This window comes from Eubalaena glacialis, chromosome 18 (genome assembly GCF_028564815.1).
Source record: "Eubalaena glacialis isolate mEubGla1 chromosome 18, mEubGla1.1.hap2.+ XY, whole genome shotgun sequence".
NCBI classification, from domain to species: Eukaryota; Metazoa; Chordata; class Mammalia; order Artiodactyla; family Balaenidae; genus Eubalaena; species Eubalaena glacialis.
This window is the reverse complement of record NC_083733.1, coordinates 14,398,707-14,425,252: the sequence shown is the minus strand read 5'-3', so window position 1 is coordinate 14,425,252 and position 26,546 is coordinate 14,398,707. Positions and strand designations below refer to the sequence as shown.

The 26,546-nt window shown below is 43.0% G+C and overlaps 1 long non-coding RNA gene across 1 annotated transcript in view; it reads left to right on the top strand.

Annotated features, from left to right (window-relative positions):
- The window catches only part of LOC133078317 (uncharacterized), a 36,938-nt gene extending 23,063 nt beyond the window's left edge, over positions 1-13,875 (top strand). Inside the window, exon 3 of the long non-coding RNA XR_009697860.1 lies at positions 13,830-13,875. This is a non-coding gene — a long non-coding RNA (uncharacterized LOC133078317). The remainder of the gene's footprint in view (positions 1-13,829) is intronic.
- The last annotated feature ends 12,671 nt before the right edge of the window (positions 13,876-26,546 follow it).

Sequence of the window (26,546 nt, the reverse complement as noted above, 5' to 3'; positions counted from 1 at the left end):
GCACAAGCAGAGAGAACTGAGGAATGGGACCAGCTATGGGCCTGATCCCTCTTTTCTCTGGCCATGTCTTTTAAAGGGAACAAATCCTATTTTTTAAGGCAATATAATCCTACTTAGAAGGTGTCACTGGGAAGGGATCAACTGAATCTGGCTCTGGAGGCACTTGTGTGATTCCAGCTTTAAAATATTTTGTAATGCAAATTTTTTTTTTTCTTCAGATTATAAAAACAACATATTCTTAATAACGTACGTTATTAAATAACATATTATGAAAAGAACATAATGTTTTGTGAAAGGAGCCAGATACAACAGAATACAGAGGATATTATTCTATTTATATAAAATTCAAAAAGAGTAAAACTATGTCGTTTAGAGATACATGATTAAGTGTTGATTTTGAGGCAGAACAGGGCGTGAACAACGAGATGGTGAGGAGAATGGTTATCTTTAGTGAGGTGGGATGGGGCTATGGTCAGAAGGGACACAGTGGGACTTCTGGGGTACAGATATAGGGAGTGGTTACGTGGGTGTTTATTCTACAAAAGCTGCAAATTTGTCTTTCTAGATGTGTAATATTTCACAATATAAATATAAAAACAACATACTTTGCCAGTAGAAAACTAGGAACATAGGGAAAAGTACAAAATAGAAAAAGGCCACCTATGATCACTCCATATGAAAGTAACCACAGTTGACATTTTGGTGTGAATCATTTTGGAAGGAGTTGAGCTTGGTGGTGAAGAAGTAGATTTTGGAGTTAGACCCAGCAGTGTTCAAATCTTGGCCTTGGCAAGTATTAAAGGTGAGAACTTGGGCAAGTGAGTAAAGTTCTCAGCAGCAAAGGGGGGATAATAATAATAATAATAATACCTCTCTTGGCGAGCTGTCATGAGGATCAAATTAAATAATGCATGAAGAACACCCAGAATGTAATAAATGTTCAATGTGTTAGCTATTTTTAGCTCATTCCAATCTTTTAAGAACTTATGTATATATGTATTATATATAACCTGTGTATTACATGCATATACATAAAATAAATATTTTTATGAAATTATGATTGCACTCTTAACAATTCTGACTTGAGACAATTTTTTAAAAAGTAGTGATCCCTCACTGAACTTCTCAGAGGGACAGTTCTATACAATAAAGCCTGAATTATCTGGTATAACTTCCAAAGCTGTCTGTAACCCATGCTACTCCATCATTCTCCAAAGATTATCTGCCTGTGCATTTGCTTACCACATTCCCTTTGTCTGGTGCCCCTTCTCCTTTTTTGCTCGTTGAAATTCTACTCATTCTTTGGGACCTAGCCTAACTGCTTGCCCCTCCCCAATTGAGGCAGGAGAGAGCAATCCTCTCCCTGCGGATTTCCTGGGCGATGGAAGCCTCAGTGGAGAAGCCCCCATTCCCTCCTAGCTCCAAGGCACAGGTGGAACCTTAGTCAATACCTTACCAATACGGGTGATGAACAGGTCCCAAACTTGTTTCCTGCTGATTTGAAAACCATTGGAAATGAGTCTCGGGTCAGGGCTCAAGGTGGGGATAACATACCCAGATGCTAGGCCCTTGAGCAGAATTTTAAACAATTCAAGGTAGTATGACTCCTTCCCATCATCTAAAAGCTGGAAAAAATTGCAGATTAAAACATACAAGGGCTCATTCTCTCATGTAGAAAAAGTCCAGAGGTGGTGCTCTGGGCCTGTTAATGAGGGCTTTGCCACCTCCCAGCGCATGGCCATCCTAAGTCACCTCATGCACCATAGCCATTAGCTATCCATGCCAACCTGTAGGGCCAGGTCACAGAGGGAAAAAAAGTGGGGTGGTGGGAATGCCTTCCTTCAAAAAGAGTCTTTCCAAAAGTCCCATACAACATTTCCATTTACATCTTATTGGCCAGAACTTAGTCACCTGGCTCTACGTAGATCCGAGGGAGTCTGGGAAATATTGCTGCCCCAATACAACTGGCATCCTGTTATAAAGGAGGAAGGTGAAGAGGTTGTTGGGATAAGCATCAAGCAGCCCCTGCCTCAGCTGGAAGGCTCTGCCAACAGCAGTGTTGCCTGCATGGCTACCTATACCTGCTCTTACCTATAACAGGAGCTGGCACAGAACAGGCATTTCTGGGGGTGTCTGTGGGGTGAGGTGGGGAGCATCAATGTCACCTAGAAGTCATCCTGGAGTCCTGAAAAGTCACTTGTCCTGCACTGCAGTGGTTTCCTCTGGTCTTGCATGTCTTCTTGCTCTGGAGTGCGCTGCCTTGGACCCCTTCTTGAAGGAGATCTTCCCCTCCCAAGTCCCCACCTCCAAAATGTGATTCCCAATAATTACTCTGTACTTTTCAAAGTGCTTTTACACACATGGTTCTGTTTTATTCTTACCAAAGCCCGGTTTCAGGGTAACATCACAGGTAGTGTTTGTGGATTTTGCGATACGCCATGGAAAGGCTGAGCGCTTTTAAGGCCTCATCTCGCTTCATTCTCATAGTGGCCTAGGAGGCCCCAACTACCGGAAGCCCATTTTTCACATGCAGAAATGGAGGCTCAGAGAGGTGAGCTCACTTGCCTGAGGTCACAAAGGACATAGTTGGGATTTGAACCCAGTTCTGTTTGATTTTGAAACCCCTGCTCCTTAACCATCAGGCTAACGTGGCTCTTATTCCCCTTTGGGAAAAAGAGACCCTGAGAGAGTTAAAATGACTTGGAAAAGGTTACAAACCAAGTGGGTGGTAACGCTGTCAGGACCCAGGCTCCCAACACTTGCCACTGAGCTGCGTGGCCTCATGACCCAGAACCTCAGAGTACCACACCAGGCATGCTGACTGATGTGGCCCAGATTATCCTCAGATCCCTGCCCCATCCATGCCATTCTAACCTAGAGGCATCCAGGCTAATCAAGGCCAAAGGAGGACTGGTGAGGTTCTGGGAGAGGCTGCAGACTTAGCAGGAGGGAGTGAGAAGCATCTTTTGATTTGTGAGCTAAACCCCTTTGATCTGAAAATCAATAGGAGTAAATTGGTTAGAGCCACAGAAGGCTTTTTCTGCCATGCCCTGCATACAGTAGCTCTTGAACTTGCTGCTGTCCTCCAGCATTGTGACTCCAGGACGGCCCTTGCAGTGGCCCCCAAGGAAAAGCAGGCAGCAGATGGAGTTATCATTCTGCCAGCACCAAACAGGCACAACCCATGGTGTGACTTCAATATCTCTTCCCCACTGTTTGGCAGGGGCAGCTGTCCCAGAGTCTTAGCTGTAGGACGAAGGCCTGGATTTAAGAGATCTTTATAGAAAATGCCAACTGGACCGTAGCAAAGCTTCCTGGAGACCCCACAGGGAGCACCACGGGGCTATTTCAAGACTCCCCAGCCTCGTTCAAGGACTGAGCCCTATGACCAGCCAGGCATTTGGGATGCATGGGCTGCTGGGCTGAAATGCATCCCTGGAGCTTATCTGTCCTGTCCATCACTCAGAAGCTTTCACTGGCCACCTGATCAGTTTCAGGAGCACCCAGGATCAGCCGACCCAAAGCTGGAAAGGAATGCTGCAGTCATCTTGCCCACTCCTGGATCTCCAGGGCAAAGCAGACCTACTGGGAATATTTTCCAGTTATAAATAATTTGGCAGCATACCCTAGGCACTCAGTGAATAAAAACTGCATGAATGAGTACGTGAACAATACGGTAACAAATGATTCAAGCCAGAGAGTTCTGCAGGAAACTCCGAGAACTCACATTCAATCATCCGCTATACTGGAGTCGAGACAAGTGTGAGCTTAAGAAACCAGCGCTTGGGTGTTCCCGGCATTCTCCTCACTGAGCACGAACATGTTACTTGATCCGTTGTCCCATCACAGGCAGGTTTCCTAGACTCTGGTGGCTATAGCATGGTGATTGAGACCGTGAGTTTCAGCATCCAGCACATCTGGGTTCAAATCCAGCCTCTGTCACCTGTTAGCTGTGTGACCTCAGGACAGTCACTTCATCTTTTTGAGGCTCAGTTTGCTCATCAGCAGAATGGAGCAATAGTTGTACCTAACTCTTGGATTTATAGGATTGCCTGAGAAAATGCATATGAAGGGTGCCTGGCACCTAATAATAAGAGGGTCAATAAATAGTAATGGTTACTGTGACATCACCACCACAGTAAGTCTCTGGGTCACTCACTCCTGCCCACCTTCACCCCTAATCCAGCCAGATTCTCAATATAGACCTTATGCTTTCCTGTTTTTCCAAAGCCAGAATTTTTCTAGTGGAACTTCACAAAGAAAAGAAGGGTTGATGAACCCTTCTAATGACCAAAAATAAAAAATTAGGCAAATAAGTGTTTGCCTACCATAAACTCATTTGACTGGCTTAGCTTACCTGATATACCGCTCTAGTAGGCTTCTCTTTCATCATATTTGTCTGAGTATCCTTAATAATAATTTATTATTCATGGTTGATGGTTTATTTACTGTATGCTACTATCATCCTGGCTTGGGGGATGCAGTGCTGGGTTAGTCAGACAATAAACAAACAGTTAAATATTTGGAACATAAGATGGTTTTCAGTGCCCTACAGCCAAAGACCACCAGAGGTACAACTGTAGTTGAGCAAGGTTGGGTTTATTGGCCCTTGGCAATGAGGGAGAATGTATACTGGAGGACCATGGGGCTTCTCAGTAAGATGTTATAAAGGACTAATTATAGGATTTGGGGTTGTGTTGGGTGATTTGGGGGAGAGTTCAAGGAAGTGGAGCTTTGTTCCAGACTGAATGCTGTAAGGAAGTAGGGATAATTCTGCAAGTGGTATCTGTATTAGTTTCCTATTGGTGTTGTCACAAATCACCATAAACCTAGTGACACAACAAATATTCATTATATTAGGAGGTCAGAAGTACACAATCAGTCTCATTGGGTTAAAAGTCAAGGCATCTGCAGGGGTTGTTCCTTCTGGAGGCTCCAAGGGAGAATCTGTCTTCTTGCCTTTTCCAACTTCTAGAGGCCGCCTGCATTCCCTGGCTTGTGGCCCCTTCCTCCATTTTCAAAGTCTGCAGCATGGTGTCATCACATCTCCTTCACTGACTCTAACCCTACTCCCTCCCTCTTATAAGGACCACTGAAATTATATTGGGCCCACCTAAATAATTCATGATAATCTGCCCAGCTGAAAATCTTCCACTTAATCACATCTGCAAACTCCCTTTTGCCATATGAGGTGACATTTTCACAAGTTCTTGGGATTAGGATATGGACCACTTGGGTGGGGCGTATTATTCAGTCTACCACAGTATCTTAATAATTCTTATCCAGGAGTCAAGAGGAATGGAGCAAAGCCAGAGCTGTAGTTGGTAAAGCAGCAGCAACCACTCATATTAGCCAGAATATGGGGATGGTTGGGCTTTTTTGTGTTTTGGACCATGTTCATATTTTTGTCTGTGTTTAAACATGATTAGGGAGTGGACTTGTTTTTTTCTTGACCCATCACAGACACAGAGTGGCCTTGTCTGGTGGTGTTTTCCTGTGAAACTCTTTATGGTCAACAAGAGAATACCATGGCCCAGCTTATGGTGCCAGGTAAATTCTTGGCTGTTAGGGATGCTTTTCTCTTCCTCCTGGTGATGAATTCTATGAAGAAAAGTAAGTCAGTTTGAGGGAGATAAGGCATAGTGGTTGGGTGTGCTTTTATCTTACAGGCCTCTTCAGGGAAGGCCTCACTGATGAATTTGACGTTTGAGCAGAAACTCGAAGGATATGGAGGAGGAGGCCGTGTGGTCAGAGTGAAGTGCATTCCAGGCAGATGGATTATCAAGTGAAAAGGCTCTGAGATGGGGGCGTGCTTTCATGTTGGGTATGGCATGGGAAAACGGGAATGGGCTCAACGATGGCTCTAAAAGTTGTGGCCTGAGGACTTCTCTGGTGGCGCAGTGGTTAAGTATCTGCCTGCCAACGCAGGAGACACCGGTTCGAGCTCTGGTCCGGGAAGATCCCACGTGTCGCACAGCAACTAAGCCCATGCACCACAACTACTGAGCCTGTGCTCTAGAGCCCGCGAGCCACAACTATTGAAGCCCGCGTGCCTAGAGCCCGTGTTCCACAACAAGAGAAGCCACTGCAATGAGAAGCCTGCGCACCGCAACGAAGAGTAGCCCCTGCGCACCGCAATGAAGAGTAGCCCCTGCTCGCCGCAACTAGAGAAAGCCTGTGCGCAGCAACGAAGACGCAACGCAGCCAAAAATAAATAAATAAATAAATATTAAAAAAAAACAAAAGTTTTGGCCTGAGCAACTGGAAAAATGGAGTTTCCATTAATTGAGATGAGAAACATTGAATTTTATTATGACAGGAATTTAATTTTTAATAAACTTTTAATGTTGGAATAGTTTTCGATACATAGAAAAATTGTAAAGATAACAGAGAGTTTCCATATACCTCATACCCAGTTTCCCCTGTTCTTAACATATAATGGTATATGTTAATGAACCAATATTGATACATTATTGTTGACAAAAGTCCATCCATTATTCAGATTTCTTTGGTTTTTACCTAATGTCCTTTTTCTGTTCTGGGATCCCATCCAGGATATCATAGTACATTAACCGTAATGTGTCCTTAGGCTTCTCTTGGCTGTGACAGTTTTTCAGCATTTCCTTGTTTTCTTTTTTTAAATTTTTTTAATGAACTTGGAAGTTTTGAGGAGTTCCGGTCAAGTATTTTGTAGAATATCCCTCAATTAGGATTTGTGTGATTTTTTCCCCCCTCATAATTAGGGCTGTGGTTTTTTTGGAGGAAGACCTCAGAAATAAAGTGCTCCAGAAATCTCTTGCATTCCTATATACTAATGATGAAAAATCTGAAAGAGAAATTAAGGAAACACTCCCATTTACCACTGCAACAAAAAGAATAAAATACCTAGGAATAAACCTACCTAAAGAGACAAAAGACCTGTATACAGAAAACTATAAGACACTGATGAAAGAAATTAAAGACTATACAAACAGATGGAGAGATATACCATGTTCTTGGATTGGAAGAATCAACATTGTGAAAATGACGATACTACCCAAAGCAACCTACAGATTCAATGCAGTCCCTATCAAACTACCAATGGCATTTTTCACAGAACTAGAAAAAAATTTTCACAATTTATATGGAAGCACAAAAGACCCCGAATAGCCAAAGCAATCTTCAGAAAGAAAAACGGAGCTGGAGGAATCAGGTTCCCTGACTTCAGACTATACTACAAAGCTACAGTAATCAAGACAGTATGGTACTGGCACCAAAACAGAAATATAGATCAATGGAACAGGATAGAAAGCCCAGAGATAAACCCACGTACATATGGTCACCTAATCTATGACAAAGGAGGCCAGAATATACAATGGAGAAAAGGCAGCCTCTTCAATAAGTGGTGCTGGGAAAACTGGACAGCTACATGTAAAAGAATGAAGTTAGAACACTCCCTAACACCATACACAAAAATAAACTCAAAATGGATTAAAGGCCTAAATGTAAGGCCAGACACTATCAAACTCTTAGAGGAAAACATAGGCAGAACACTCCATGACATACATCACAGCAAGATCCTCTTTGACCCACCTCCTAGAGAAATGGAAATAAAAACAAAAATAAACAAATGGGACCTAATGAAACTTAAAAGCTTTTGCACAGCAAAGGAAACCATAAACAAGATGAAAAGACAACCCTCAGAATGGGAGAAAATATTTGCAAACGAAGCAACTGACAAAGGATTAATCTCCAAAATATACAAGCAGCTCATGCAGCTCAATATCAAAAAAAACAAACAACCCAATCCAAAAATGGGCAGAAGACCTAAATAGACATTTCTCCAAAGAAGATATACAGACTGCCAACGAACACATGAGAGGATGCTCAACATACTAATCATTAGAGAAATGCAAATCAAAACTACAATGAGGTATCACCTCACACTGGTCAGAATGGCCATCATCAAAAAATCTACAAACAAGAAATGCTGGAGAGGGTGTGGAGAAAAGGGAACCCTCGTGCACTGTTGGTGGGAATGTAAATTGATACAGACACTATGGAGAACAGTATGGAGGTTCCTCAAAAAACTAAAAATAGAACTACCATACGACCCAGCAATCCCACTACTGGGCATATACCTTGAGAAAACCATAATTCAAAAAGAGTCATGTACCACAATGTTCATTGCAGCTCTATTTACAATAGCCAGGACATGGAAGCAACCTAAGTGTCCATCGACAGATGAATGAATAAAGAAGATGTGGCACATATATACAATAGAATATTACTCAGCCATAAAAAGAAACGAAATTGAGTTATTTGTAGTGAGGTGGATGGAGTTAGAGTCTGTCATACAGAGTGAAGTAAGTCAGAAATAGAAAAACAAATACCGTATGCTAACACATATATATGGAATTAAAAAAAAAATGTTCTGAAGAACCTAGGGGCAGGACAGGAGTAAAGACAGACATAGAGAATGGACTTGAGGACATGGGGAAGGGGAAGTGTAAGCTGGGACGAAGTGAGAGAGTGGCATGGACATATCCACACTATCAAATGTAAAATAGATAGCTAGTGGGAAGCAGCTGCATAGCACAGGGAGATCAGCTTGGTGCTTTGTGTCCACGTAGATGGGTGGGATAGGGAGGGTAAGAGGGAGATGCAAGAGGGAGGAGATATGGGGATATATGTATAGCTGATTCACTTTGTTATACAGCAGAAACTAACACAACATTGTAAAGCAATTATACTCCAATAAAAATGTTAAAAAAAAGTACTCTTCTCATCATATCACATCAAGAGTACATTCTATCAACAAGACTTATCATGTTGATGTTCAGCTTGATAATCTGGATAAGATAGTGTTTTCCAGGCTTCTCTACTCTAAAGTCACTCTTTTACCCCCTTTCGAGGCTGTACTCTCTGAAAGGAGGTCATTCTGCACAGTCTAAACTTAAGAAATGCTATGCTCCACCTCCTTGAGGGTAGAGTATCTTCATAAATTATTTGAAATTCTTATGCATTTAGCTAGTCTCCTTCATTTACTTATTTATTTACTTATTCATTCAGTCATGTATATTAGTATGGACCCATGGTTTTTTACTTTATACTTTGAGTTATAATTTAGTACTATTTTATTTTGTTGCTGAAGTTGTTTCGGCTTTGACCGTTGAGAGCTCTTTCATTTGGCTCCTATGTCTTTTTGACATATCCGCATCACAATTATTTTTTTTTCTTTGAGCATTTTCTTACCTTATCCTTTTTTTTAAAAAAAAATAGCTATTACTGTGTGTTTTATGCTTATGGGAATAATCCAGTGAAAAGAAAAAAACCGATGATTCAGTAGCAAGTGAGGACCAATAGCTACAATGTTTATTGAGACTTTACTATTTGCTAACTGCTGACTGCTTTGCATGTACCATCTTATCAGATACTCACAAACCCCTACAAGGTAAACATGATCCCCATTTAAAATATTAGAAAACTGAGGGCCAGAGAAATCAAGCAACTTAGCCAAGGTCAAACAGCTAGTGAGCGGCGGATCCAAGATTCAAACTCAGGTTCTTTTGACACCAAAGTCCATGTTCTTAGCCAATATACTCTTTTTTAAATCTTTGGGAAATTCCCTCTTCTCTTTCCTTCATTTGCTTCTTTCCTCTTCAGGAGGAAGAGTCTTTAGAACAATGGATATAGTGTGAGCTGATAACCCTTTCTGTGGTTGTGCTACGGAGCCGCAATACTTCTCCTGAGCCACATAAACAAGGCAATAGTTCTTGATGACTTTGAGGTGCTTAATATGTTCCTCTTTTCCAATGAGGGGCCCAAGATCTTTCCTTCTTTCCTTCCTTCCTGCCTTCCTGCCTTCCTGCCTTCCTGCCTTCCTGCCTTCCTGCCTTCCTTCCATCCATCCATCCCAGAAACATACAGAGTACCTGATATATGTTAGATGCTAGGGATACAATAGAAAATGGACACAGTGAATGCCTGCCCTCATGAAACTTAGTCGCCTTCCTGAGCACCTTTGGACAGAGGAGGCCAATTTTATGGCGAAAAGTGACAGTGACCTTTCACTGTCCTCTGGTCTCAGGCAGGTAATATATGGAAGGCAGAGGGGTTGGGTGTAGCACAAAAGGGATAAGCAGGGACTCTGGTTAACTGGAAAGTACGTGGCCCACCTAAAGGGGACAGCCACTCCTGAATTCCACCTGAATGTGGTCCCAAGGCCCAGTGTTGTCAGATATTTGTATTTTGTCAAAAGAAGGTGGAAATTAACATTTTAATGTGAGAACTCCCAATTTAAAGATTTAGGGAATTCATTCTAATAAATCCTCCCCTGCCTGTCCTCCCTCTTTGTGCCCCCAACACTCCCCACACCCCCATCTATGGGTCTGATCCAGTCTATGCGCTGTTGGTTTGCAATTTTTGCTTTATAGCAACCCTGTGGATTACCTAGAATGACAGTGCCCATTTAAGAGATACTGTTTCATCCTTGCTACTCTTTGATCTTTTTAAAAATTCAAATTGGGACTTTAGCCCTGTAACTATCACTGCTTAAGAATAATTTCTCTGAAATATGCCTTCTGTCTAGTGAAATTACTGAAGTGTACCTAGAGAATGCAGGCATGAACATGCGTTTAGCTATGTGGGTGTTACTTTAATTTTTAAAGCTACCTCATTTAAGAAAAAAGGCAGAAAGAAATGTATTATAGGAAGCCTCTTTGGGCTTTTGGAGCCCACTTTGATAGGAACAGTAAGAGCAGAGGGACAGGACAGCACAACTCAGAAACTTAGAACTGGGGCACAGCCAGTCTTTCATGTCTAGGTCACTGAATTGAATCCAGCCGAAGGCAAACTGTCTAAAACATGTAAACATCAGCAGCTGCTCAGTGGACTGTGTGTGAAGGACTTGGGATCTCGATTTGCTGTCATATTTGGATTTTCTGTACCACTTTGTGGCTGAGCTTAGGTGCCGCCGCCCTTCATACCAAATGCATAAATGCTACCAGCATTGTCATACCCTACTTAGTGGCTGTAGACACCAAAGTGGAGAGAGGATGGGCTGCTATGTTTAGAGAGACCAAGAAGAAGCCAAGATTCAAGTCTTGATCTTGAATTTAGGTTCTTTGCTCACCATGTGTAATACAGTATTTCCTAAACGTCATGTGTTCTTACGTTGCCATAATGATTCTTACCACAGCTTTGTACCACCTGCGCTCTTACCTACACAATTAAAAAAATTGATCCAGGGACTTCCCTGGTGGAGTAGTGGTTAAGACGCTGCACTCCCAGTGCGGGGGGCCCGGGTTTGATTCCTGGTCAGGGAACTAGATCCCACATGCGTGCTGCAACTAAGAGTTTGCATGCCACAACTAAGGAGCCCACCTGCCGCAACTAAGGTCTGGCGCAACCAAATAAATAAATAAATAAATATTTAAAAAATTCTGACCCATATTTTTGCTTAAATAATTTATTTTATAAGGAAAATTTATCTCACTACCATTATTACTTGCCATTAATAGAAGGTAACAATACAGTATGATAAATTACATAAGCATTACAGTTTTGTAAATGTTTGTCCATGTATTAATAACACTTATTTTGCATGCCATTAGTGGAATGCATTAGGTCTAAATCCTGAGGGAAGAAGAGTATGCCTAGCTCTGGGTTATATGTAGGCCATAGGTCAGGTTCACCATTCTTCTGTATCTTTTTCTGGGAAGCTGTTAGTTCATTAATTCATTCATTGACTTGACAGTCATTAGATTCCCTACTCTGAACTAGGCAGACGTTCCCAACCCTGTGATCCCTCTTAAGTGAGATTATTTCCTTGGGCCATGAATGCTGGGTTGTTTTGCCCTGATTTTTGTCATGCTTCTTTGGCCGCAAACTGGGCCCATCTTCAGCTCTTTTACTGAGTAACTTGTGAGAAGAGATATTTGGCAAGATGTCTTCCAGGAAACTTTTCTGTGGTCTCAGGCCAAGACAAACTTCCCAGTGTCTCTCCTGGGTTGTTCTTACCCAGATTGGTATTCTAAAGCAGATGCATCTGTAGAGGGCTCCCCAGTTCATAAGCACTCCTACTGATGAACCAACTTTTGGGTAGTACTCTTCAATTTATCAGCCTTGTGGGGAAAAAGAATTTGCCTGGTTATTTAGCATCAGGTAGATCAAACCCCAGATATCTGACTGAAGTGTTGACTCAGTGTTTTTGATATTTGGGGTGCTAACTTAAGTTCCCCAGAGATGTGGCTTGCTGGACCATTGGAGCTGCTTTATTCATTGTGGCTAGACCAGGAGAAATGGCATTTGTGACTTCAACCAAAGGGAGACACTGATAGTCAAGCTAGAAATACTTCGAGAATGCATTTTTCTAAAGAAAAGTGGATCAGTGGTTTTCTAACTTTTGACTTATATATGTGTGTATATATATAAATCTCAGTACACACACACACACACACACACACACACACACAGAGTTCATGAAATAGTACTTACTCTGTGCAAAAACACTGTGCATTTTTATTCCATTCTTTTATTTTAAAAATGCTGGTCACAACCCTCTAGTATTGATTTTGCTATATCCACAGTTTTAAAAACACCAGTATAGCTGGCCAAGTTAAAAGCCAGCACCTTCTGCCCTATCTGCTGTTGGCAGACCTGTCCACAGTACTGATTTCTGCCCACTAAATAGATTTGGTATGTGAAAAAAGGCATCCTAAAACCTCTTGAGCTAGCCACCAGAAGATGCACTTTTATGCTCAGTTTCTCCTCTTTCCGACCCTGAAAAATATTCTCTGACTATACAGCTGAATGTATCAATGTGGAAATCTGTGCATCGAAAACAGCCTTTGTTAGCTGTCAGCCACTGTTCAGAGCACTTTGCATGTATTATCTCCCTTAATCCTCGTAATAACGCTGTTTGCAAGAGGTTGACACCATTCTTATCTCCATTTAAAGATAAATAAGTGGATTCCCAAGGAGATTTCATAACTTGCTCAAGGTTACACAGTTACGAGGCGGTGGAGTGGAGATTTAAATCCAGACCTCTCTGACTTCAAAGATTTTTAATAAAATGTTCTCCTTAAGATGTGTAAGTATGGGAGTTGAATAATTTAGTTCAATTCTGCTGTGTAGTATTTGCTTTTTCGCAGAAGGTTCAGATAACAGTACTTAGCCCGGTGCCCAGATCTGTGGCAGACTGTCACAGTGCACAGCTGCACGTGATGCTCAGTGCGTGACTGGCCAACAGCGAGGACTAAGCCTTGCCGATGGCCAAGAACACATCCCTCTGAACCTAAAGCACCCTGCCATCTGGAGAAATGCTTCTCTTATGTTTTGAGGGATTGCTAAACACAGCAGGCTCTCCTGCAGCAAAACATACCTTCCACACGCCTATATGTTGGCTTAGAGAAAATCCAGCCAAAGAGAACACAGTCAACTCAAGAGAGTAGGAAGAGAGCACACATGTTCAAAGAGCACCTCTATTTGCAACTGAGGTAAATACACTCTCTAGCTCAAACCAGAGAGTTCAATATAGCTACGTAAATGGCCGGTATTATACCAGTGCAAGCTTCCCCAAGGTCACCTGGGCATTGCAATATTTTACAGCCCAGACATCTGACATGAACCAGATGGCTCCCTTCTTTTTTCTTAATAACATGTTTACTTCTTCTCATCTTCTGTCTGACATTTATGGAGTACCTGGTCAGATGAGCAAAGAAAAATAAGGCAAGGCTCATCTGCTGTTGAAGCTGATGCAATCTCCTCCCCTCCAGAACTGCCTATTAACGGGGCTTTGTGCATTGCCTGAGACCTCACCTGTCTCTTTCTATTTTCTGTTTCTGCAGACTCCTCCCTACTTTCCTCAGAGATGATTGCAAATTAATGTGTGCAAGGAGACAAGCACATGATGACAATCAGGATTTTAAGGAAGTGGGTTTTCCCTGTGTAGAAATGATAGGCTTGGCCCCCTGTGGTTCCTCAACTCCCAAACAAACATGCTGATTAGACCCGCATAAACAAGCAAAGTCTCAAAAGAGAGTGGTTTCAAAGAGGTTAAATGTAGAAAGCTATTCAGAACTCTATTTACATTGCCCGTTAATATTTCTTACCCTTTGTTCTTCATCTGTAAGTATTGTTCTGTTCTCAGCCTGCATTCTCTTACCTACTATACAGGATTCCTGAGAATGTTTTGCCATCATCTTTACCAGAGTTGACAAGTAGCACTTACATAGTTTTGGTGGTTGATCAATGGATACTTTATAAGAATAGGTACTGGTATCTCTTTTGATCTCCCTTTGACTGCACATGGCAGGTGCTGAATACATGTTTGTTGAATTGATTAATTTAAAAATTGATCTGGAGGACTTCCCTGGTGGCGCAGTGGTTAAGAATCTTCCTGCCAGTGCAGGGGGACACGGGTTCAAGCCCTGGTCCGGGAAGATCCCACGTGCCGTGGAGCAACTAAGCCTGTGCACCACAACTACTGAGCCCGCGCGCCACAACTACTGAAGCCCATGCGCCTAGAGCCCGCGCTCCGCAACAAGAGAAGCCACCGCAATGAGAAGCCCGCGCACCGCAACGAAGAGTAGCGCCCCCTCCTCGCAACTAGAGAAAGCCTGCGCGCGGCAATGAAGACCCAGCGCAGCCAAAAATAAATTAATAAATTAAAAAAAATTTGATCTAGGTAAGTATCACCGTGGTAGTTTTAGTGCCAAGATGTTGTATACAGCCCAGGTCCATCTGTAAAGGGTTTTCATTGTTCCTGGATGGTGTAAAATGGAACATTCTCGAAAGAAAATACTCATAAAATGAGAACTCTGAGAGTCAACAAACATCTCTGGATTAGAGGCAAAGGTCCTATCAGCCAGTGTCAACCACCATCTTTTCTGATAGTGCCCTTTTGTTTGTCCTAGGTTGTGTATACAGGAATACAGAAGAGATAATAAAGCTAAACCTAAGAAATATTACAGTGAGAGAAGTTTTGGGGACATTTGGACAAAATGTGACTGAGTTATATGGAAGATGATTAAAACCTTGTTCCCATCATTGCACAAACATCAATTATCAGTAACATCTCCTAGAATTCCACAATCCAGACAGATCACTCTCTATTCCCTGTGCTTGGCTTAGGGCCCCAAAATGCTCCAAGGTTCTTCAAATTTTAGAGCTAGAAAGAAATTTCGATACCACTGAATCCAAGGGATCTTGTTTCATAAATGGATCTTGGACTAATTGAATTCCTTCATTTGTTCATTAATTCCATCTCTATGTCTTAAAGATCTACTAGATGCCAGGCACTGAGCTTCTGTTACTACAGAGCCTCAGTAGTAAACAAAACAGACAAAGTTCTAACTACCTTCTTTGCTCTTCGGTAGTTTACATTCTGATGGAGTGACACAGAGGGAAAACCAGTCAAATAAATAAATAAGTAAGATAGTTTCAGATAGTGGTGAATACTGGGAAGAAGATAAAACAACCTAATGAGGCAGTGACTGGGAAAGGGGATGGCCATGGGAATAAGGGAACATGCCTCTAGAACGAACTTTTGAATTGGGATCTGAGTTGACAAGGAGTCAGCCTTGCAAAGGTCAAAGTGAAGAATTTTCTGGCTGCTACTCTGGCAAATACCACAAGGTGGGAATAAGTTGTTATATTCAAGGACAGAAGGAAGGCCAGTGTGACTGGGTCACAGTGAGGGAAGGGGTGGTGCTGCAGTGGTCATATCATGCATGATTTTGCAAGTCACGGCAAGTGTTTTGGATGTCGTTCTTTGTGCACTGTGAAACCACTGGGAAGTGTTAAGCAGGGAAGCAAAGTGATTTGATATTATTTTGAAAGGGCTACTCTAGCTGTCTAAGAAAAATAGGCTATTGGAGGTGGCAACAGGGAAGCATGGAGTATAGGGAAGAGGCTTCTGCTTTGATCCAAATGAGTGATAACTCCTCAGTCATAGAGTGAGTTAATGGCAGAGCCGGGGGTAAAAAAAATTAGGTTTCTTCTAACAGTAAATGGATTTGGTACAGTAGAAAAAATGTAAAAATAAAAGAATAATTATCATTTGTTAAGTGCTTAGTGTTGCCAGGCTCTGTGCAATGTGCTTTATATGCATCATTTTATTTAATAGTTGTCATAATTATGTAAGGTAGATTCTATTCTTCTTTCTGTTTTACAGATGAGGAAACTGAAGCTTCAAGAATTTAAGTATACTCTCCAAGTTCACACAGATGGCAAATGACAGAAAGGCAGAATGGGGATTAAAATGCAAACTAAGTCCCAGAGCCCATAAGCCTCAAAGATCAGTCTCATTACTTGTAGTGAGGGGCAGTGTATCCTCATGGTTAAGCTTGTGGGTGTTGGAACCAGAAAGCCTGCATTCAAATCCCAGCTCCCTTGCTTACTAACTCTGTGACGTTGGGCAAGTCCCTTCATTTTTTAATAACATGGTTGAAGTTTTTGCTGTATTGCATCCCTCTCCACTCCCCCCGCCCCCGCCTGCCATTTCTCCACGGTGATTAGCAGTAAAACTCTGGAAAGAAATAATGACCTGTGGGCTTTGTCTTTGCAAAGAACGGAGAAGCTGGGAAGACTGGGTCCCATGTTACAGCCATAACTTAGAGAGTGGATGGTACCAATGCCTGAGGCAAAGGAACAAATGCCGATTCTCTGGATCCCTGGGGGAAAGGAGAAGGGAGCGGGGAGATTCTGAACTAGGCCTAATAAGCAGCCTTGGGGCTGAGTAGGCAGAAAGTCCTCATAGGTTCCTTGGTACATGTGTGGTCTGGTGGTCTCTGAAACCCAAGTTCATTGTTTTCACTGGCTGTTCGGTGTTTGTGCTCTTACATATGATGGTCAGCAGGGGGCAGAGTAGCCAATGTCTTACTTGTGAGTAAGGGGTTGTCTGCTTTTCACGCAAGGGTCTGGGTAAGAGTTTCTGTAGCCTAAAACTGAGCCTATGTGGGCAGGTTCTGGGTAGAGGAGTCCACCTTTTCTCTTCTCCAAGATCCTATTCTACCCTCTTTCCTCTTGTCTCCTGTTCTATTCTGCTTCCTCCCCTCCTTTGCTCTGCATCATACCCCCAGACCTTTTATCGTCGTAAAGCATACTCACACTCATTGCCTCCTTGGGTCCTCCTAAATGTTCAATGAGAGAGACAGGGTCAGGTTAAATATTTATCATTTGCAGATGAAGAAACAAAGACCTTCCAAAGTGCCTGGTCCCTAGCCCCTGTTCATTCCTCCAATGTACTTATAGGACATGAAATCCAATAGCTGAGACTGATCTTGTTTACCATTCTAGAGAAGGCTATTATGCCACCAGGCACCACACACACTTTGGAATTAGAGCAAAAGCTGCCAAAGCAGTAAGGAGCTTTTTCAGAGTCGTGAGCTCTCAGGTCCTATCAATTTCATAGGACCCTCCACTGAAAGGATGAAAAATCAAAGGGCTAAACCCTTGAATAAACACTTGGGACCAGGTAGGTACAGATCAATCTTTATGCTTTTTTAAAAATAATTAATTAATTAATTAATTTTTATCTGTGGCTGCATTGGGTCTTTGTTGCTGCGTGCAGGCTTTCTCTAGTTGCGACGAGCGGGGGCTACTCTTCGTTGCGGTGTGCGGGCTTCTCATTGCAGTGGCTTCTCTTGTTGCGGAGCACAGGCTCTAGGTGCGCGGGCTTCAGTAGTTGTGGCGCTTGGGCTCAGTAGTTGTGGCTCGCGGGCTCTAGAGTGCAGGCTTAGTAGTTGTGGTGTACAGGCATGTGGGATCTTCCAGGACCAGGGCTCCAACCTGTGTCTTCTGCATTGGCAGGCAGATTCTTAACCACTGCACCACCAGGGAAGCCCTTTATGCTTTTTAAGAAAAGAAGCTACCAGAGCCTCTGGCTCAGGGCCCAGTTGGTTGGAGAGCCAGCCAAGCTAAGGCTATGTCCTTTGTGCAGAAGCGTCAGATTGCGAGCAAGTTTCTTCATTTCTTTAAGCCTCAATTTCCTTTCATATGAGGGGCAATTGTAATAGAGCAGTTGTGACAGAGTCCACACATACCCTGCATTCAACCAGTATTGTTACTGGTGTCAAAATAGGCGTTTGACTGTTTCCACAGCTATTCATTGTGGAAGATTGATTGCATCAATGGCCCCAGTTAATGACTCCCTGTATCCATACCCTTTGCAGTGAGAATTTCTAGTCCCTGCCCACTCTGACTCCAGGCTCGCCTTATGTCTTGCTTTGGGCCATAGAATGTGACATCTTTTAGTTTCAAGCCGGGGCCTCCAGGTGCCTTGCACTCTTCTGCAATCTCTTGCTTGCTTTTGAAACCCTGCCACTGTCGTATGAAAAAGCCTGGACTAGCCTGCTGGAGGTGAGGACCACATGGAGCACAGGCCATTTGTCCCAGATGAGGCCATCAAGACCAGGCCATCAGTAACCTACAGACCCCAGTGGTGTGAGAGAGCCCAATTCAGGTCAGCAGGACTGCCTACATGACCCATAGCTGACCTCAGTTATGTGAGTAAGTCTAGCAGAGACCAGAAGAACTGCTCAGCTGATCCATACAGACTCGAGCAATAACAAGTACTTACTGTTTCATGTTGCTTAGTTTTGGGAAGAGTTTACTCTGCAGCAATAGCTAACTGATACGGTACTTAAAGTTTTACGTAGGCCAGTTGAAGGAGCGGGGTGATGCTGGGTGAGACTATTTGGAAGGTTACTAACTATATTACTAAATACTTAAGGCAACTTGATATTTTTAGAGTCTCAAGTTTAGGGATCATAGACAGTGGTTCAGAGTAAACACTGGAATAAAACAGACCTGGTTCCAAATCCCTGCTCTCCCAGTTACTAAACGTGCACCTTTGGTCAAATTTCTGAACCTTTTGATGACTCAATTTCCTCTTCCGTAAAATGGAGATAATAATAGTTATTGGGAGGGTTGCTGTGAGGCTCAAGTGAGCAGATGCATGCCTAGTGTTTGGTGTGGCGCCTGGCACACAGTGAGTGCTCAGAAAATACTATGCACTCTTCCTGATGATGATGAATCTCCAAAGGACATCTCGACATAGAAACATGTGGTTGCTGCACGTCCAATTGGTAATGTAGGACAGGATTTTGCAATTAATTCATCTAAAGCTTTGATAAAAAAATGACGATTACATATATATGTATATATTTTTTCCTCCTTCCTTTAATTATAAAAGTAACATATACCTTAAGAAAAATCTCTTCTAGGGAAAAATTCCTGATTCAAAGAAAATTTGTATTGTGAGTTATGACTTATAATTATGAATATTGATCTCCACTTCAGTGCATCGAAGTATATACCGTATTTTTTTTAAGAAAGAAACATGCACACCACGCTCAATTGTGAGACAGGGGCATAAATCTGTCTTTGTTGCAAATTGTAACGATTTACCCCATATTTCATTGGACAAGGAAGCAGAGCAATTATCCACAATATCTAACGTAGGAAAAAAAATCGTCTGACTGTATAGCTCTCATGCAAAGGTTTAACTCAACAGGAGATCTCAAAAGGAAATCAGATTTTGGTTTAATGTTCAGGGCAAAACTTCCTTCAGTGGTCAATTCCTCACCGGCTTTCAGATGGCACTCATTGACGTTTATTCCTAATGGAGAAAGAAAATTGTGGGGAGACAAGGAGTCAGGGTGGAAATTCTTCCCAGTCTAGAGAGGAATGCTGTGTCTACTCCTTGTTCCTGAGCAGAATCAGGCTGGGTGAGCAGTCACTGATTTTGCTGACTCTCAGTTGATTTAATTTAAAAAATAGTCATAATAAACCTAATCCTTTCCCTAAACAGCACCTCTTGGCCTCTTTCTTTTTGTCTTGTCTTCGTCATGTCATTGGAGTCCCTGATGTTACCCACATACGTGTGAATACCCACAGCACTCTGTGCATGCCGTCTAGGGGTTCCCAGTCCCTGGAGTGTATCAAGGAGCTCCATGGTCCTGTTTTAGATGGAGTGGCAAGTTCCCCAAATCCCGTAACCCACTAGTGGATCTAGCCCCTTCTCACACAGATCAGATGGAAGCTTTCCATCCCTCTATAGGCCACTTGTGTGTGTTACTGCAGGGATCACAGTGAACGCACTTGACATTATCACAAAACTCATCTGTGAGTTGTCTGAAAGCGATACTGACTCCCCAGTGGGCTGCGGAGGAAACCTGTGATCGCACTACAGTTTGTGTGATCTGCTGCGTGATCCTGCTCTGGTGATCCTGAGGTTCTTAGGTCACACTTTCCTGCAGCCTCACTCTCTGAGGGCAGCAGTGTGGTCGAGGTGGGAAAGAGGTGAGCTTTGGGGTGGCAAAGAGCTGATGAGCACCCAGAGTCCAGCAGTGGGCTGCACTAGATGTTTATGGTGAGTTCCCTCTGGATTGGTTGGCATTTGCGCCTTATCGGTGGTTAAGTATTATGACTATCACCCCTGGTTACACGTGACAGAAACCTAAACTTTTTATTGTACTCTCCAAATCCAGGGGAGGAAGCATTGTCTATCTGTCTGTCTCTCTCTTTCTTCCCCCCCCCCACCCCCGCCCCACTCATATGTGGCTCTCTCTGCTTATTTTGGAGCGCAGCCGAAGATGGCTGCCTCATAGCTCCTGTTAATTTCAATCCATTTCAAGCCTCTAGTAGAAACCAACCAGGGTCTCTGGATCATAAATCTGAATTCCTGGGGGAGAAGTATCTAACTGGCCAGGTTTGGGTCAGGTGTCCATCTCTGGACTGTGGCTAGGGGGTCACAGTCACATTATACAATCATACCATTTAGCCTGCCCCTGTGAGTGATGGGAGAGGGGCAGTTACCAGAGAAGGACACGGTGACAGGTGGCTTCTGAAGTGGCTCTCAGTGATCACTACTTCCTGGCATCCACAGGAATTATCCTCTGTGTAACCCCCTCCCCTTAAATGTGAGCTAGATCTAGTGACTCTTGCTTCTAATGAACAGACTGTGCCAAAATTAGGTTACAAAAGACTGGGACTTCCATCTTGCTCAGACTCTTTCTCTCTGGTTCTTGTTTATTTGCTCTAATACAGCAAGCTGCCACGTTGTGCCCTATGGAGAGGTCCATGGGGCAAGGAACTCGGGGTGGCATCTGGCCAAGGACCAGCAAGGAGCTAAATCCTGCCAGCAAGCACGGGCGTGAGCTTGGAAGCAGATCCTTTCCCACTCGAACCTTGAGATGACTGCAGTCCCAGCTGACACCTTGATTATAGGCTTGGGAGGGACTCAGAGCCAGAGGTACCCAACTGTGCTCCGATTCCCGACCCACAAAAACCGTAAGATAACAGATGTTGTTTTAAGCCACTAAGTTTTCCTCCACCATTCCGGAAGTTCCACCCCTAAGCTAGTAAATTTTGGGCTAGTTCGTTATGCAGCAATAGATAACTAGGCAGGCACGTGGTGATTGAAGAGCTCTGAGGTCAGATGACCTATGTCTTGTCCTAACTTCACCAGGTGTTAGCTGTGTGGTTTTGTTCAAGCTCTTGAACCTGTTCAAGTCACATTCTCTTCTGTAGAACAGAGATAATAGTATTAATCTGGTTGTTGGGTGGACTAAATGAGTAACCCAGTGCCAGCACTAAGTTTAACTATATTAATATTCATTTGTTCATTAACTAATATAAGCAATATCAATAAAGTATAGCTACTGTTACTAAGCTTTCACAGCTCTGCTAACTCTATACTCTTGGGTTATTGTTGCTTCAGTTTCTTCTTCAAAGAAGTGGAGAACTCTATGCACTTTACAGGGATGATATAGAGAGGAACAAAAAACGTTCAAAAATCTCTTTAAAGCAAATGGCTATTTAACTGCTAAATATGGAGGGCTGTTTTCATTTTACTCTTTTTGGTTTTATAGTAAAGAACAATTTCATATCGTGGAGAAGTCAAATAACAGAATTTGTGCTCTCCGATTCAAAATATCAAAAAATATTTGAGTTGATAGAATTTGTTTTTGCAGCTTCCTTCCCACAAAGGCGTCCAACAACCTTCTGCAGCCAATTATTTTGTGCTTCGAAACGCCAGGGCACTATGCGGATGGCAATCCATCACCGAGACAGAGCCTAAGATGAAGAGCAGGGGGATGATCACTGGCACTTAAAAGGTTTCTGCTTTCTGAGGCCAAAGCCCATCGTGTCAGAGTTTTGTTGGGATTTGCTCATTAATTCCAAGCTCCAATGCTCAGTTACCATGTTTTCATTACTCCTTGGGGATGCTGGTTTTCTCCCACTGGCAGCTGTGGACCTTGTGTGATGATGGGAGATGTCAGATTTGCAGATCTCCCACCCATCTCACCTCCGTCTTTTCCCTCACTCCATCCCAAGACCACTGCCCAAGCCCGGATTTCCCACCCGTCTCCTTCTGTCATGCTGTGTCTTTATTACAGTGCCTGGGGCTCAGCCTGCCTGCTCTCCAGTCCTTCACACTGCTGGGCCGCTTCCTTCCTGAGCCTGGCTGCTGAGTGGGGAGCAGCTTCCTGGTTCTCCCACTTGTGCTGTTCTAAAGTCAAGTACAATAGAAGCCCTTTCTGTGTTAAGGGCGACACTACTCCTTGCTGAGAAAACACAGGGCAGCAGAAAGAGTAAATGAGGGTTGTGGTAGCCAGATATCCTTCAAAAAAAAATACCAGGCTCCCTGAGAAGGGCCTGCCGCTGCCACCCGGCTGGGGTCTGTGTAAGTTCACCACATTTCATCTCCTCCCCCACCCAACCCTGTCCCTAAGGATGGTAGAGTGAAATGGCCACTCTCCAAACAATTAAAAAAAACAACACTTTTTTGCTTCCAGAATCACTGTCCTCCATCACTCAGTGAAATAAACCAGTTAAAAATAATTGCCAGCAACAACCAAAGAAGGAAAGACCTTATCCTCATGCTATAAACTGAAAAGCGTCCAACAAAAAGAAAAGCAGATTCTGGTGTGACTTAGTGCAGCCCCTACATCCCCCTTTCCCCAGAGAGTGACACAAAGAAAGGAAGGAAAGTGCAAAACCTTGAGAATTCCCACCAATGCCCCTGATTTGGATAGAAGCTGACAAAATTGGGAGTAGGGAACTTAGAGAAAAGTCAAGGAAATCTCTTCCAAGAGTAGAGGTTTCCACCTATGATCTCAGGTTTTCCTGAGCCAGGAAAGGTCCCCAGGTGTTATCATCTGCCAGGATTCCACGATGAGTCAGGGAATTGAGATGAAGCCCCAGAACACCTGCTTCTCCCCCACCCCCATGGAAAGGGGGTACCCTAGCCTGGACATTGACAAAACCTTAGAAGAGAAGGTAAGCCCAGTCCTATACCAAAGGCTGCAGGAAGTTTGCCAAGCTCATTCCCAAGTTCCTGCCCTCAGGCTATAGGAAAGTGGACGGAATAGCACAGGGAGATCAGCTCTGTCCTTTGCGCCCGCCTAGAGTGGTGGGATAAGGAGGGTGGGAGGGAGTCGCAAGAGGGAGGGGATATGGGGATATACGTATGAATATAGCTGATTCACTTTGTTATACAGCAGAAACTAACACAACGTTGTAAAGAAATTATACTCCAATAAAGATGTTAAAAAAAAAAGTTAAATGAGCACAGCAGGCATAAAATAGATGCCAAAAAAAAAAAAAACCAAGGAAGCTAGTTAAATTTCCCTGCAATTGCTTTGAGCTACAGAGGAAATTAAGAACATGAATTCAATAAGAAAAGAGTTTGAAAAAAAAAAAAACCACCTACTTCAGTGATGAAATTCAACAAATCACAAGATGAATGGAGAGGTCAGGAAAGAAGAACTAATGCAACACTCATTACCAGGTGGTCATGGAACAAATTCTACAAACTTATGAGGGAAAGAAAGTCTAAATATCCTTTGAGAATAAAGGAGACATTTTTAAGCTTGCTCAAACTTTTCACCTAGGAGCCCTCTTGAAAAAAAATTCTTGAAACCATGGTAAAAAGACATAAATGGAGAAAGCATAGTAAAAGGAAATGAGTCAACTTGTATATGATGAGACCAAGGTTTGGGCCTGTACAACTGGGAGAGTGAGTTCCCATCTATTGACATGTGGAAGGCTGTGGGCAGAAGAGGTGTTTGGGACTGGAATTGGATCTCGGTTTGATCTGAGATGCCTAGGATGCATTTAAGTGGAGAAGTTGTGTAAGCAGTTGTATATAAGAGAATAGAGGTTGGAAGAGAGGTCTGGATTGAAGATATATATATATCTAGGAATCATAGATCTAGAGATGACATTTATGGCTTGAGATTGGATAAGATCTCTCAGGGAATTAGTGTAGAGAAGAGGGCCAAGAAATGAGCCTTTGTTAACCCCAGTGTTAAGAGTCAGGGAGAAAGGAGAAATGAGCAAAGAAGACTGAGAAGGAAAGTCAGCGAGGAAAGAGGTAAACCAGAGGAAGGTGGTGTCTGGAAAGCCAAGTGAAGGATGGATATTAAGGAAAAGTAGGTGATTAACTGTGTCAAATGCTGCTGAGAGATCAAAGTAAGATGAGACTTGAAAATTGTCCACTGCCTTTAGCAATGCAGAAGTCATGAGTGATCTTGACAAGAGCTGTTTCAATTGCGTTGTATAGTAGTAAGCTTGATTGAAGAGTTTAAGAGAATTTTCAAGAAACGCTCTTGCATATGGGGTGAAGAAAAGGGGAGGTAGCTGGCTGGGATGGTGGGGTCAAGATAATGCTTTGTAAAGATGGGACTGGGTGTGGTGAATAAAGGAGAAGAGGGATAATTTCTAATTCTGTTAGGCAGTTGGCCAGCTGGCTGTAGCCTCAGCAGTGAGCTCTGGGTTGAACAAGTAACTCTGAGAATCATCAACTTATTTAAGGATTGCCTGGAAATTTGATGAGACATCCTAGGGGAGCATGTAGACTGAGGAGGGTAGAATAGAAGGCCTAGTGGAGAACTCTGAGGACACCAACATTTAATGCATAGGCAGCGGTACTGGAGCCTACAGAGAAGCTTAAGGAAGAATGAGCATAGGAGGAAAACCAGGAGGTTGTTGCCAAAGTCACAGAAAGAGAATGTTTGAAGAAGGAAGACCACAGTGTTGAATAGTGTCAGGAGTTCAGTAAAGATAAGGGCAAAGAATTCCAGGTTGGATGTAGCAACAAACAAGGTTATTTCAGGTCTTCAATGAGAGAGTTTCAGGGATATGATAGAGGAGAAACATTTTTCATGAGTTGAAGAATTGCTGTGAGATGATGAAGTGAAAACCATGATCACACAACTCTTTCAAGAACTTTGGCCGTGAAGGAAGTAGGGGAGAGATAGGACAATGATTGGAGCAAGACATGAGTTTGAGAGACTTATTTTCAAGATGGTAGAGACACGCATATGTAAATGTTGATGGAACCAGGAGAGAGGCTCCTCTGTGCCTTTGGGATGAAGTTCAGAGAGAGAGACAGAGAGATACAGGAGAGAGAAATGATTGATGGAATCACGTTCCCTGAGAAGGTGGAAAGACCCGGGACACAGAGGAGAGGAGGGATTAGTCTTAGACACCTATTGCATTATGGCAGGAAGAATAGAGAGTGCAGGGGGGAAGGGTGGGGGGAAGGGATAGTTAGGCAGTTTGGGACTGACATGTACACACTGCTATATTTAAAATGGATAACCAACAAGGACCTACTGTATAGCACAGGGAACTCTGCTCAATATTATGTAACAACCTAAATGGGAAAATAATTTAAAAAAGAATAGATACATGTATATGTATAACTGAATCACCTTGCTGTACACCTGAAGCTATCACAATATTGTTAATCAACTATACTCCAATATAAAATAAAAAGTTAAAAGAAAGAACAGAGAGAGGTGCAGTGGTTGAGAATCCGCCTGCCAATGCAGGGGACACGGGTTTGAGCCCTGGTCTGGGAAGATCCCACATGCTGCGGAGCAACTAAGCCCGTGCGCCGCAACTACTGCCCCTGCGCTCTAGAGCCTGTGAGCCACAACTACTGGGACCACGTGCCACAACTACTGAAGCCCGCGTGCCCTAGAGCCTGTGCTCTGCAACAAGAGAAGCCACCGCAATAAGCCTGCACACCGCAACAAAGAGTAGCCCCCGCTCGCCACTAATAGAGAAAACCCGCGCGCAGCAACGAAGACCCAATGCAGCCAAAAATAAAAAAAAAAAAAAAAAAAAAAAGGAATAGAGAGTGGGTACAGATAAGTTTGGGATGAGTGGCAGAATTCTGAAGGAGTTCTCTTCTGATGGCTTCTATTTCCTTTGTGAAGGAGGAGATGAGGTCATCTCCTGACAATGAATGAGAGGACGATAGGATAGGAAATATGAGACGAGTGGGAGAAGTTTAAGGTAGTCTCTGGAAGAGAAAAAGACTAGTCATTTGGAAACACAGAAACGGAGTTGGGGGAATAGAAAGGAGTTATTCGTTCCACTTTCTTCTTTGTCCACCGCACCCAAGAAATGGACCTCTTTTCATTTCGAAATGTTAAGGGGATTCAAAAATGAGTGATCATGGATTAAATGCTCCAACCAAAAGACACAGACTGGCTGAATGGATACAAAAACAAAACAAGTGATCAAGGAGGATGTGGATCAGTTGG